The sequence below is a fragment of the Helianthus annuus genome, chromosome 10, assembly GCF_002127325.2.
Source record: "Helianthus annuus cultivar XRQ/B chromosome 10, HanXRQr2.0-SUNRISE, whole genome shotgun sequence".
Taxonomy (NCBI): domain Eukaryota; kingdom Viridiplantae; phylum Streptophyta; class Magnoliopsida; order Asterales; family Asteraceae; genus Helianthus; species Helianthus annuus.
Window position 1 is genome coordinate 152,796,006 of NC_035442.2, and position 14,435 is coordinate 152,810,440.

Sequence of the window (14,435 nt, forward strand, 5' to 3'; positions counted from 1 at the left end):
ACCAAAATAACTTGTTATGAACTAATCTAACCCACTAAGACATTACAAAGCCCATTAAAACCCAAAAGTGTACCATTATCATACATATACACATGTATTTTAACACTAAAATTACTTGTTATGAAACATATATTCAATAACCAAAGCCAACCTACAAGCACATTACAAGGTCCACTAAGGCTCAAAAGTATAACATTAATCATTAACATTAACATGCACTTTAACATCAAAATCGCTTGTTATGAACTAATATGACTTCTATAGCCATCCACTACCATATTATAAAGCCCATTAAGCCTAAAAGCGTTCCATTATATATATATATATATATATATATATATATATATATATATATATATATATATATATATATATATATAGCGGAGAGTTCAAATGAGAAGAAATTTTTTGTAAGAAGAAAAAAGAACAAATTTCAACCAATAAAAATGCTTTATCTTACTTCATTTAATATAAGTATTTAATGTTACTATAAGGGTACATTGGTAAATCTACATAGATCTTTAATTTGTAGTCTTCCTCTTTAATAGCTAATACATTAAATTTTTGTAACTTATCTTCAAAATATATATTTAAAAAAAAACAAAATAAAATAATTTAAAGTGTAGGATACATTAGAAGTTGTGTAGGATAAATTACGAGTTGTGTAAGATAAATTTCAACGTGTAGGATGAATTTCGAAATATGTTGTAACACCCCGAAAACGGGTTTGATAATCAAACTCCGTTAATACTGAAAGACGGGTAAAGTACCGTTAGTGGAAAAATTTACCCGGTAAATATTAAGATTTAAATAATTAATCCTAATATTAAATAAAAAGTAAACAAAAGCTTTTAAGGAAATAAAATAAACTTAGTCATAATTTCCCCCGAACCCACTAAGTTAACTAGGAATGTCTAACCTAGTTAATAAATGGGAATATTGATATTAGAAATAAGTAGGTTGTGATCTACTTAATAACGAACCAAACACGAGGGGTTAAAGTTGTATAACTTGAAAGGTTATTTATTAATAACTAAACAAAACACAAACACACAAGTGTGTGCTCTAGATCGATCTCAGGGGAGCTCCCATGGAGCCAAACCCTAACTTTCAACAAATCCATCAAATTGAAGGATCAAATGAAGCCCAAATTCACAACTGAGCATGAATTAATGATCACCCGAACAAGAGGATCGTAAGGTATGTAAAATCTTGATGATTCGTGAAGTTGTAAAAATTGGATAAACATCCTAATCGTGAATTAGGCATAGATTAGAGAAGCTATGGCTAGATTAGTGATGTATACTTGCTTAGGAACGAAACCCTAAGTGAAAATCATACATAACGTGCTATGAATTGAAGGATTTGATGAATTAACACACTTAGACAAGTGGGTTTTAATGTTATAATGATTTTGATGATATAACCATGCTTAGAATCAACATGCATGAAAACAAATAGAAGGTGTTCGATTTAACCATGAATTTGGGTACTTGTTCATATATGGTTGAAGTGGGTTTTGTTAGATATGATGAAATTATGAAGAACTTGAAGTAATATCACTTGTATGTGATTAACAAGTAAACTAGGAAGTAGGTTTTGATATAATAGTAAGTATGATGATAAGTTTATGTTTAAAATCATCATATTGGATAATAGAAACAAGGCACTCAAACAAATTTAGTGATTTGGGAACTTGTTCATACATGATTGAAATGGATTTTGAATATTATGATGAAATTTGGTAGCCATGTTCATGTAACTAAGTGTATAAGATCATGTTAGCTACTAATTGATAGATAGAGCTTGAATGTGCATTTATATGCTAAGGGGCGTTTGACTTTTAGTAGTCAAACCAACCATTAGTAAGATCGAATGATAAATTTGATAGAAAAATGCGTAAGATGGAAGAGTTATGATTAACAATGACTAAATTAACCATCTTATGAAATATGATAATAGTTTGACGCCTAACAAGCTAGGTGGAAGCTTGTGGATGAAGCGGGTCAAACGGAGCGCGTACGGAAAGAAAAGCGTGGCATGGATGCAAGGTAAGTATAGCTTACACTAGTCATATAGTTTAGAATGTCCTTTGTTGTTTTGATTTCGAACAAGACAAATGGGAAATTGAGATATGGTGTTTCCGGCGTGTAGTCGTACGGAACAAGATAACCAATAAGGGTAAAAATTGAAATTTGGACACTTGTTGACAATAATTATCGGTTTTTGAAAGATACATATTTCGTAAGCCTTAATAGGCCAAAAAGCGTTAAGAGGTGAATTATAGTTAAAACGACCGTGCGGTGTAAATTGGAACGAGTCGTGTAGACGAGATGGCAATAAGCTCTATCTCGCCAATATCATCGGTCATTTAGACCAACGGGTCAAAAGGTGAAAATATCACTTTTTGACAATATCGACTAATGGTTTGATAAGTTGTTTGATTTCAGAAATAAATATCGAGTGGATATTTACATCGCTATTACTTAGTAGATATCGAGGCAAGGTACTTAAATGGGTCAATGTAATGATCCGAGCCAGGTACGCATAATAAGATAACTCTCATTTAAATGTAAGACTAATGAGAGTTAAACGAAGTCTAGAATAAGTTTTTGATTACCCTAATAGGTAAACCAAATGTTAGGGACAATGGTCATTATATTTGAAAGGCCTAGTCCCCTTTCAAATAAAACCATAGTTAAAAGATCGGAGTTTGAGTTAAACAAGTAACTAAAAGTCATTCGTCGTAAATGAAGGACTAATGTTGACCAAAACGCCCTTGTGGGCTAAATTGAACAAACAACTCTTAAAGGTTGTTTGGAAACGAGTTTTACAATTAGATAATTACTTAGGATGAGTATAGAAGTTGAAGGATGTAAAACGTTAGTCAAATGGCTCTATTTGAGTCTTTGCCGTAAAATAACGATTTGAAGGGTAAATTTTGTTATATAAGTCACCACATTGAATCCACCACAAATATAGTTGTGGTGGAAGATCCTTTGATAAGAAATGTGGACATATGTATTTGGAAATGAATGAAAGCAATTGGTGCTTAAAATATGCTTAAATACCTCAAACGGGTCAAAATAAGCATATGGGTGAAAATGGGTTAAAGAAGATATATAATTCTATAATTGGAACCTAATATGTTAGACATCATTGAATTTAATAGATTTATGAGAATTAAGGGTCAAACAAACTTGTATGTTTGATAAAATCACGAACGGGTCAAATTTTGGTAAAAGAGTAATAAGCCGAAGACTTTAAAATCTTAAATTTTATCAAGCCGGATGTCGGATTTTAACTCCATATGATGGAGAATTAAATTACAATCATGTAGGAAGAAACGGTAGGTCAAACAGATAAGCGGTTTGAAAGATACGAAAGATTTCGTGCCAATTGCGGCAAAAAGGATACTGGGCTGCACAGAGGCCACCGTAACTTACGGTGCCACCGTAAGTTACGGTGGAGATGAAAAAGCTACGGTAGATTCCCCCTGTTTTACGGTGGGGGGAATTAACATTCAGAGGCCACCGTAACTTACGGTACCACCGTAAGTTACGGTGGAGGCCAGGTTGAAATTTTTGTTTTTGTTATCAATTGTTTCTCGGACTCGTTTACACACGTTTTAAGCCCTGTATGACTAAAGCATTTCATGTTTATGAAATGTAGGTACACCTTGGATGCCGGAAGACGATCAAGCTCAACGAAGAACCGAACACGATACAGTTACATGCTTCCGCACTTTGCCACGTTGTAAATTTTAAACAACGAATTTCGATCACGTTATGTAGAATAAATTATAATTTGTAAAAGTTTTAATAAACCCGTATTTATATAATATGTGTTGTCTTAACTACACATCTAATTGTTGGTAATTACATACAAATCGTTAATTAGTAACTAGGGTGTTACAAGTTGGTAATCAGAGCTCAAGGTTGTTGACAAATGTGTTCAGTTCGAGGCTTGATCGCAAATCCAGTAAGTGTATGTATGTTAATCGTTTAGCGTATTAAAGTGTTGTAAACAACACATATGGTTATCGTGAAATACACGTTACCCCAATTAAATGAAAGATATGGTTAACAACATTTCGTGCGTTGACACATATAGTACAAAAGCCTTGTACTATGATACGGGCATTTAGTAAAGTTGACATTACTAACTTTGTGAATGTCTTGATTGAAGGACACTTACATTTAAAGATGACAAAGGTTAAACAAATTCAGGATGTGATAGAGGAACAGTCCGAGGCATGACAAGAGGAACATGCCCATCAAGGACTAAATCGCGTAACGACCGCGAACAAGGCTAATGGCAAGAGAAGCCCGTTAGGGCAAGCATTATCAGGTGCACGTTTTAAATTATTGCATAAATAGTAATATGCAACAAATATGTAGAGATTGAAAGTTGCATATATAGATTGAAAACTTGGAAAGACCTGAATAGAAAACCTATCCGGGATATTGTTTCCAAGAAAAACAGATAGAGGTATTACTTACATAGGGCGTGATGTGAAAACTATAAAAAGGTCATGCGTGTCATGTGTTAATCGCTTACTCTGGCCAAGTAAGTAGTGGCATATGATACCATGAACTTCTTATGGCGGACACGTTTACATCCGATGTAGTAAGGGTAGGGTGAATGGGACTAACTTAAAAGTACCCAAATGAATCAAATGAGCAAAAATATTTGATAAAAATGTAAACGCACAGCCGGGTGACGGGAGCGTATTACATCAGAATAATGAGCCCGGGTGAAGGGACAAAGAAGCATATAAAATGATTTAGACAAGTATTGGGAGGGAGTAATACTTTCACTCGAACCCAAAAAAACGCAAGCATATAAAATGATTTAGACAAGTATTGGGAGGGAGTGTACTTACACTCGAACCTGGAAAATGCAAATATGTTCCTTAACGGGTCAATAGTGTAAAGCAAGGGAACAAGTTATGATTCCCCGCGTAAAATGAGAACGGAAAGAAATAAATTATGGGTTGTCATTTTCCTTAATATGAGTAATTGACATAGTTAAAAAGGAAAAACGTTAAACTAAAATTCTGCTTTAGTAAGAAGCAACGTTTTAACAAACATGAATACTATAAGACGAATTTGAAAATAACAAATATCAAAGAGTATGGGTCTTAACATCGATAGGTGCAAGACGATATATTCGAAAAAGTGGTATTTTCGAAAATGAAAGGTTGATATAAGTTAAACATGACGTGACACGATCACGGTCAAGAAATGCAATGTGAAGTGTAATCACATTATCACCAAGCGAGCGGTAAAAAGCGACTGGACTAATAAGTCTAGTTAGTGAGACTGGTTAAGGTCATTTAAATAAATTTGATTTACTTGTAAGCAGTGGATTCGGTATAATTAAACCGAATGAATAAAATTGAAAACAAAAGAAATTGTTGCTAAAAGTAACAGATTTCATTAAAGACCTTTAAACGGGCCAAAGTAACGGATTCATAAAGAATTCGAGAGTATATGAGAGCGATGAAAAAAAAATTGCTAAGTTAACTAAACTAGTGGAATTAACGAGATTGCGTTATTTCGAGTTGCACTATGTTGTATGAGATACGTAGACAGTTAGTAACCAGAAAACTGTTACCATACTTTTCAGGTAATACTAACAATTGGTTAAAAGTATAAGTGATGTTTAAAAGATTTCTTGGATCAAATACATTGAGTTTAAACTCAACGAATTAAGTAAGAAAAGGTTTCGAGGACGAAACCTCTTTAAGGGGGGTAGACTTGTAACACCCCGAAAACGGGTTTGATAATCAAACTCCGTTAATACTGAAAGACGGGTAAAGTACCGTTAGTGGCAAAATTTACCCGGTAAATATTAGGATTTAAATAATTAATCCTAATATTAAATAAAAAGTAAACAAAAGCTTTTAAGGAAATAAAATGGATAAAAGGCCTGGGTTAACGGGACCTAAAATAAACTTAGTCATAATTTCCCCCGAACCCACTAAGTTAACTAGGAATGTCTAACCTAGTTAATAAATGGGAATATTGATATTAGAAATAAGTAGGTTGTGATCTACTTAATAACGAACCAAACACGAGGGGTTAAAGTTGTATAACTTGAAAGGTTATTTATTAATAACTAAACAAAACACACACACACAAGTGTGTGCTCTGGATCGATCTCAGGGGAGCTCCCATGGAGCCAAACCCTAACTTTCAACAAATCCATCAAATTGAAGGATCCAATGAAGCCCAAATTCACAACCGAGCATGAATTAATGATCACCCGAACAAGAGGATCGTAAGGTATGTAAAATCTTGATGATTCGTGAAGTTGTAAAAATTGGATAAACATCCTAATCGTGAATTAGGCATAGATTAGAGAAGCTATGGCTAGATTAGTGATGTATACTTACTTAGGAACGAAACCCTAAGTGAAAATCATATATAACGTGCTATGAATTGAAGGATTTGATGAATTAACACACTTAGACAAGTGGGTTTTAATGTTATAATGATTTTGATGATATAGCCATGCTTAGAATCAACATGCATGAAAACAAATAGAAGGTGTTCGATTAAACCATGAATTTGGGTACTTGTTCATATATGGTTGAAGTGGGTTTTGTTAGATATGATGAAATTATGAAGAACTTGAAGTAATATCACTTGTATGTGATTAACAAGTAAACTAGGAAGTAGGTTTTGATATAATAGTAAGTATGATGATAAGTTTATGTTTAAAATCATCATATTGGATAATTGAAACAAGGCACTCAAACAAATTTAGTGATTTGGGAACTTGTTCATACATGATTGAAATGGATTTTGAATGTTGTGATGAAATTTGGTAGCCATGTTCATGTAACTAAGTGTATAAGATCATGTTAGCTACTAATTGATAGATAGAGCTTGAATGTGCATTTATATGCTAAGGGGCGTTTGACTTTTAGTAGTCAAACCAACCATTAGTAAGATCGAATGATAAATTTGATAGAAAAATGCGTAAGATGGAATAGTTATGATTAACAATGACTAAATTAACCATCTTATGAAATATGATGATAGTTTGACGCCTAACAAGCTAGGTGGAAGCTTGTGGATGAAGCGGGTCAAACGGAGCGCGTACGGAAAGAAAAGCGTGGCATGGATGCAAGGTAAGTATAGCTTACACTAGTCATATAGTTTAGAATGTCCTTTGTTGTTTTGATTTCGAACAAGACAAATGGGAAATTGAGATATGGTGTTTCCGGCGTGTAGTCGTACGGAACAAGATAACCAATAAGGGTAAAAATTGAAATTTGGACACTTGTTGACAATAATTATCGGTTTTTGAAAGATACATATTTCGTAAGCCTTAATAGGCCAAAAAGCGTTAAGAGGTGAATTATAGTTAAAACGACCGTGCGGTGTAAATTGGAACGAGTCGTGTAGACGAGATGGCAATAAGCTCTATCTCGCCAATATCATCGGTCATTTAGACCAACGGGTCAAAAGGTGAAAATATCACTTTTTAACAATATCGACTAATGGTTTGATGAGTTGTTTGATTTCAGAAATAAATATCGAGTGGATATTTACATCGCTATTACTTAGTAGATATCGAGGCAAGGTACTTAAATGGGTTAATGTAATGATCCGAGCCAGGTACGCATAATAAGATAACTCTCATTTAAATGTAAGACTAATGAGAGTTAAACGAAGTCTAGAATAAGTTTTTGATTACCCTAATAGGTAAACCAAATGTTAGGGACAATGGTCATTATATTTGAAAGGCCTAGTCCCCTTTCAAATAAAATCATAGTTAAAAGATCGGAGTTTGAGTTAAACAAGTAACTAAAAGTCATTCGTCGTAAATGAAGGACTAATGTTGACCAAAACGCCCTTGTGGGCTAAATTGAACAAACAACTCTTAAAGGTTGTTTGGAAACGAGTTTTACAATTAGATAATTACTTAGGATGAGTATAGAAGTTGAAGGATGTAAAACGTTAATCAAATGGCTCTATTTGAGTCTTTGCCGTAAAATAACGATTTGAAGGGTAAATTTTGTTATATAAGTCACCACATTGAATCCACCACAAATATAGTTGTGGTGGAAGATCCTTTGATAAGAAATGTGGACATATGTATTTGGAAATGAATGAAAGCAATTGGTGCTTAAAATATGCTTAAATACCTCAAACGGGTCAAAATAAGCATATGGGTGAAAATGGGTTAAAGAAGATATATAATTCTATAATTGGAACCTAATATGTTAGACATCATTGAATTTAATAGATTTATGAGAATTAAGGGTCAAACAAACTTGTATGTTTGATAAAATCACGAACGGGTCAAATTTTGGTAAAAGAGTAATAAGCCGAAAACTTTAAAGTCTTAAATTTTATCAAGCCGGATGTCGGATTTTAACTCCATATGATGGAGAATTAAATTACAATCATGTAGGAAGAAACGGTAGGTCAAACGGATAAGCGGTTTGAAAGATACGAAAGATTTCGTGCCAATTGCGGCAAAAAGGATACTGGGCTGCACAGAGGCCACCGTAACTTACGGTGCCACCGTAAGTTACGGTGGAGATGAAAAAGCTACGGTAGATTCCCCCTGTTTTACGGTGGGGGGAATTAACATTCAGAGGCCACCGTAACTTACGGTACCACCGTAAGTTACGGTGGAGGCCAGGTTGAAATTTTTGTTTTTGTTATCAATTGTTTCTCGGACTCGTTTAGACACGTTTTAAGCCCTGTATGACTAAAGCATTTCATGTTTATGAAATGTAGGTACACCTTGGATGCCGGAAGACGATCAAGCTCAACGAAGAACCGAACACGATACAGTTACATGCTTCCGCACTTTGCCACGTTGTAAATTTTAAACAACGAATTTCGATCACGTTATGTAGAATAAATTATAATTTGTAAAAGTTTTAATAAGCCCGTATTTATATAATATGTGTTGTCTTAACTACACATCTAATTGTTGGTAATTTCTTCTCAAATGAACCTTCCTCTCTATATATAGTGGAGAGTTCAAATGAGAAGAAACTTTTTATAAGAAGAAATTTCCACCAATAAAAATGCTTCATTTTACTTCATTTAATACAAGTATTTAATGTTACTATAAGGGTAATATGGTAAACCTACAAAGATCATTAATTACTAATATACCTCTTTAATAGGTAACTACATTAAAATTTGTAACTTATCTTCAAAATATATATTTTTTCAAAAAAAATAAAATAAAATAATTTAGAGTGTAGGATAAATTACAATGTGTATATGATAAATTACGGGTTATGTAGGATAAATTTCAACATGTGTAGGGTAAATTTCGAAAGGTGTCGGGTAACTTTTGATGTGTGTAGTCAAAAAAATTAGTGTGAAGGATGATAGTTTTCATGACTAATTAATTACTCAAAAATGATAATAAATAAGATAAGTGAAAAAGTATTTAATGTTTTACAATTTTACCCTTTGTTCTTTTTCTTCTCAACTAAATTTTCTTCTAAAATGAACCTTCCCCTATATATATATTAACACCAATATACTTGTTATGAGCTAGTGTAGCTTTCTATAACCAAAAGTGACCCAATAACACAATACTATGCCTAATAAAAGTACACCGTTATTCTCACATTTTTATATTAACACCAAAATGACTTGTCATAACTTAATGATTTTTAAAATATGAACTTAATGCAACATCTTGAAATATGACTCTCGACATAGTTACTCTCATATACGTATAGTTGTAAACAAGCGAAATGGATACGGATAACAAGTTGTTTTTGGTCGTTCATTTAAGTTACATCAAATAAATGAATAACCACTTAAATAAACATGATTTTATTGTCTTGATTTGTTTGATAAAAAAAAATATATATTTCTACGCGTTCGTTCATCTAATAGATAAAAGAACATACATGAAAACAAAATTATTATTTTTTTAAAGAGGAGTAAACTGCCATGTTCATCGTTGAGATTTGGTGAAATGTGCCCACTTTAGTCCATCATTAAAAAAGTCTGTTAAATGAGGGGTAAACTAGTCATTTCACATATATTTTTATTTTCAATTTTCACCGAGTAAATAAACTGTCATTTTCGTCCATAAGGTTTGGTAAAATATGCCACTTTAATCCAACCTTTTTTCTGTGATTTTTGTCCTTGATTTTTTTTTTCAAAAACATTGCCAGTTTCATCCAACTCGCGAGTTGCAACCCCTTCCGACATCTTTGCTCTTCATCTACCTAGACCTTAAGGTTATCCTATCTAAACACTAACACCACCCTTAATGCCATTGCAACCATTGATGCTCACACCTGATCTAGAATACCTTGGTCTGCGAGGCTATTTATGAAGATGATGACACAAATGGGACTACCATTGATATCGTCGTAGGCAAGAGACAACTGGAAAAGAAGAGGGTCGATTTTAATAGTGATGAGAAGAAGGGTTTTGGGGCCGGTTTCAATGGTGACGAAGTTGTGATGCCGACGACTTCATGGCGACACCATGCCAACATATTCCACCTCGTCACATCTCATGTTTCACCTCCTCGTGCACATGTGGCACCACCGCGTACATTGCAGCCTTACCACTACAAGAAATCAGGGCGTTTACCTACACATAATTTACCAACACATGTAAATGTGTGGGTAAATACCTACACATGTTTTTATATGTGTAGGTAATGATTAATGATATATTTTCATAATAACTAACACTTAATATGTGTTGGTAATGTGTTTTATCCACATTTGACAATGGTGGGAAAATTTCCCCCCAAAAATGAAGAGTCATTAATAACAAATTACCCACACATGTGATATTTTTTTTATGTGTAGGTAAATTATCTACACCTATATAAAAATATATATATGTGTGGGTTATTGATTATCTTTACCAACACATATATTTGTAAATAAAATGTAGATAAATTAAGTAGATACATATTTATTTTATTTTTTTTGTTAGAAATGACCTTGACAAATGAATGCCTACACATATTTAAAAATATACAATATGTGTAGATATTAATCACATATAAATTAAGTAAATTAATATTTATTTCACTTTTTTGAATGATCTATCATAATGTAATCTTACTTTACTCGAACCTAAATCTATTCAACGCCTAAATTGAGGTTAAAACCCAACACCTTTTGGGTGAGGGCTTAACTACACTGATGTGAACTTGTGAAGTGAAAATGGGTGTTAGGAAACATGATAATGTATTAAAAATGTTGAATAAAACTTACGTCAAAAAAACAGATTGGCTCGGATTTGAATAAATTTAAACCGAAACAACCTTTGTTTGTTAAAGATTTTAAGTAAATAAATTATTAAGTTTAAAATTTAAGTCAAATGGTTTTTTTTAGGAAATTAAGTAAAAAAATATTTGTAGGCTTATAGAATCTATTAATAAGAAAACTATTGAAAAATCAAATGCTATATATTTTTTACGTATCAGTTAAATTAAAGAAAAAATGCTTTATATTTGTAAATATGAAGTGATTTAAAATTTAATTATAGTATATACTTAGGCATAGCTGTCAATAGCGGCTATAGCGGTTGTCGGTCGTTATATGGCGATGCGACCATGAGTTTCATACGAACATCATTACCATATAATTTTTTTTGTTTATTTTCTTTAGGTTCTCTTTTAGTGTTTTTTCTACATTTTTTTAATTTTTGTTAGTGGTTCCGTGCGCAAGGCGCTCGCAGTGATTTCAAAATACATATAAATACGGACTAAATAACAAAAGAAGTACGCCATATAAACACGGACTAAATAACAAAAGAAGTACGCCGCAACGCGGCAACCATGATAAATATAGTTGAATTTATAATAGAAAATTTAATATGTACGTATATTATAAAACCCGGTTAACTTCTTAAAAAAACAAATCCAATTAAATTTTAAATATTTTGGGCCAATTAAACTCCTTTATCCCAATTAAAAATTTCAAATTTTAAACCTAAACTAACACTATTTTAGCGGTTATTAATCGTATTTTCCCAGTCAAAAACTTCAAATTTTAAATCTAACCTAAAACTCTCTTAGCGGCAACTAAAAAATTGTATGTGATGAGCGGGAAAAGGAGGGAGGACGAGACCGGCTATTCTCTTATTAACCTTTTGTTTGATTCCTATTATGATCGTATTCTTAATCGAAGCATCGCATATGAACCTTAGCGACATCAGTCGGTTATGGATTGATCTACAATACCATCTCGTTTTTGTATTTTGGATCCATTGTTTACATCATGACCCGACCAAGACATGTTTTCTTAGTTGATTATGTTTGTTCTGCAATCGGTGTTGGACAACCAGAGTCTGCTACTAAGCTTCGCACTTGCAATTGATTTATTGAATCAGCGATTAGGGAGAGCCGGAGACCGACAAACAAATAGTGAGTCATCTTTTTTTTTTTTTTTTTTTTTTTTTGTAATTCAGTTCGCCTAATCCATAGTTTATGTTTATCTAATTTTCTTATGTATAATTGTATATCCTGCTACCTGAACGAACCTAATCGGCATATCAAAACAATAATTGACTCTCCCAGGTTTGATTTGGAACCATGTAAGGTCTTTTTTTCCATGGTTTATTGTTCTATTTGATAATCTTCACACAGTATTCACTATTGTGACTTTGTAGATGCAAGTAAGTTCATAGGGTTTGGATAAAACATAGAATGTACAAAATTTATGAATAGTAGTTTTTTTATTAAGATACAGATTTACACGCGTATATTTCTCTATGTTTAACTTTTGTTTTTATGTATATTAGGTCCTTGTTCAAGATTTCAATTGTGCATTACAAGAGAATTTTATACTTCAAGTTTGTTTGGTACTCGAAGGGTAATTACCCGATGAATACCCAACTGGTTTTGCGTTGGATATGGTTTATAACCAGGTATGAGTATGGGCAGGAGCGGTTCTTAGAAGTGTAGTGGCAGGGCCACGGTCCGGGTAAGTTTTTCGGCCGTAGTGCTAATTTTCCGTATTTCGATCGAAAATTTTTATATATACTATGTTTGGCCCGGGCTTGTCCGGGCTTTTTGTAGTGCCCGTGTCTTTCGGCCCTGACATGTTCAACATGCAAGATCCGCCACTGAGTATGAGATTAGCCATACCCGACCATTGCCATCCCTACTTGTGGTAAACGAGTGCACATTTCTTTTGGTTTCTAATTATTCTTGCCTGATATGTTGTAGGTCATATGTACCTGTCAACTCATCACATATGCTTCTACATATACTTATTTGGATTTGAGACAGGTATTTTATGAACCCAAAGTCATTGTTTTCTTAAGCTACTTTTTATTAAATTGTATGTCCATTTTTTGTTTTTTTTTTCTTTTTGTTCCTTGAGAATGTCATGCTATGATCAGATTGTATTTCATAGAATTCTATGCAATTGGGATGCGGAAGAAAGTTGGATATCTAAAGAAGCGACTACAATATATGTAAGTTTACATGTTAATTTGTACCATTTAATATTCATTATTTGGTAAATAGTTAATTTGTTGTATGTCTTGTACTTTTTTTCCTTAAAATGAAGATATGATGAAGCCGAGAAACTAGCATACTATGGAATCAATGAGCGACAAGTCCATTATGGAGAATGGAGTTGGACGAAGCTCTATTTGCTTACATGGGTGGGGGTTGATCCAATTAGCTATTGATGATAACAAAATGAGTACTACTAAATAAGCAAAGTGTCCTACTTACGACGAGCTAGTGGATGCACTTCAAACACCAACAAGTTAATGTGCAATAATGGAACAAGCGCTGATTCAAACTAATATCATGTCTCCTTCAAGCCCATCTCGAAAATCTCAAGGTGATACATCAACGTATCGATGAGTAAAGTCGTTTTAGTAATTATGTAACATGTTAGTAACTTACGAACAATTTCAGTTTTGTTTGTTTAAGTATTTTATTTGGTTGTTTGAACGATGATGTTCTGATTATGAATGTTAATTTGGCCATAAATGTTTCTATAATTGTTTTTGTATTTGTTTGTATATATTTAAAAATTATTATTTACAAATATCGTGTTTATTGTCCACACATTAAATACTTTTACCAACACATCAATATTTTATTTCTTCACATGCTAAGATCAATACCTACACATAATATTATTTTTACCCACACATATATTTATGCCACGTCAGACGCCACTCAGTTGCCATCTAAATAAATTGCTATACTTTTAACCACACATATAAATTAGTTTTAGCCACACATATATGTGTAGGTATAGCTTGCTATATACCTACACATAACTTATGTGTGGGTAATGACCTATATCTACAGTCATGAGTCTACACATCATGACACTTAGTTTATGTGTTGGTAAACGCAACTACCAACACATTATATGTTTTTTCCTACACATACCATGTGTGGTTAAACACCCGAATTTCTTGTAGTGTACGAGACACATC

At 33.0% G+C, this 14,435-nt stretch overlaps 1 long non-coding RNA gene across 4 annotated transcripts; it reads left to right on the top strand.

Annotated features, from left to right (window-relative positions):
• The first annotated feature begins 11,998 nt into the window (after positions 1 to 11,998).
• Positions 11,999 to 13,981, top strand: LOC110882876. Of its 4 annotated transcripts, XR_004869752.1 has the most exons (6): positions 11,999 to 12,393; positions 12,547 to 12,563; positions 12,771 to 12,952; positions 13,198 to 13,260; positions 13,355 to 13,448; positions 13,544 to 13,981. It is a non-coding gene; the product is annotated as an uncharacterized LOC110882876 (long non-coding RNA). The 4 variants fall into 4 exon arrangements; XR_002560267.2 differs by lacking the exon at positions 12,547 to 12,563 and having other exon boundaries at positions 12,000 to 12,393; positions 12,771 to 12,896; XR_002560265.2 differs by lacking the exon at positions 12,547 to 12,563 and having other exon boundaries at positions 12,001 to 12,393.
• The last annotated feature ends 454 nt before the right edge of the window (positions 13,982 to 14,435 follow it).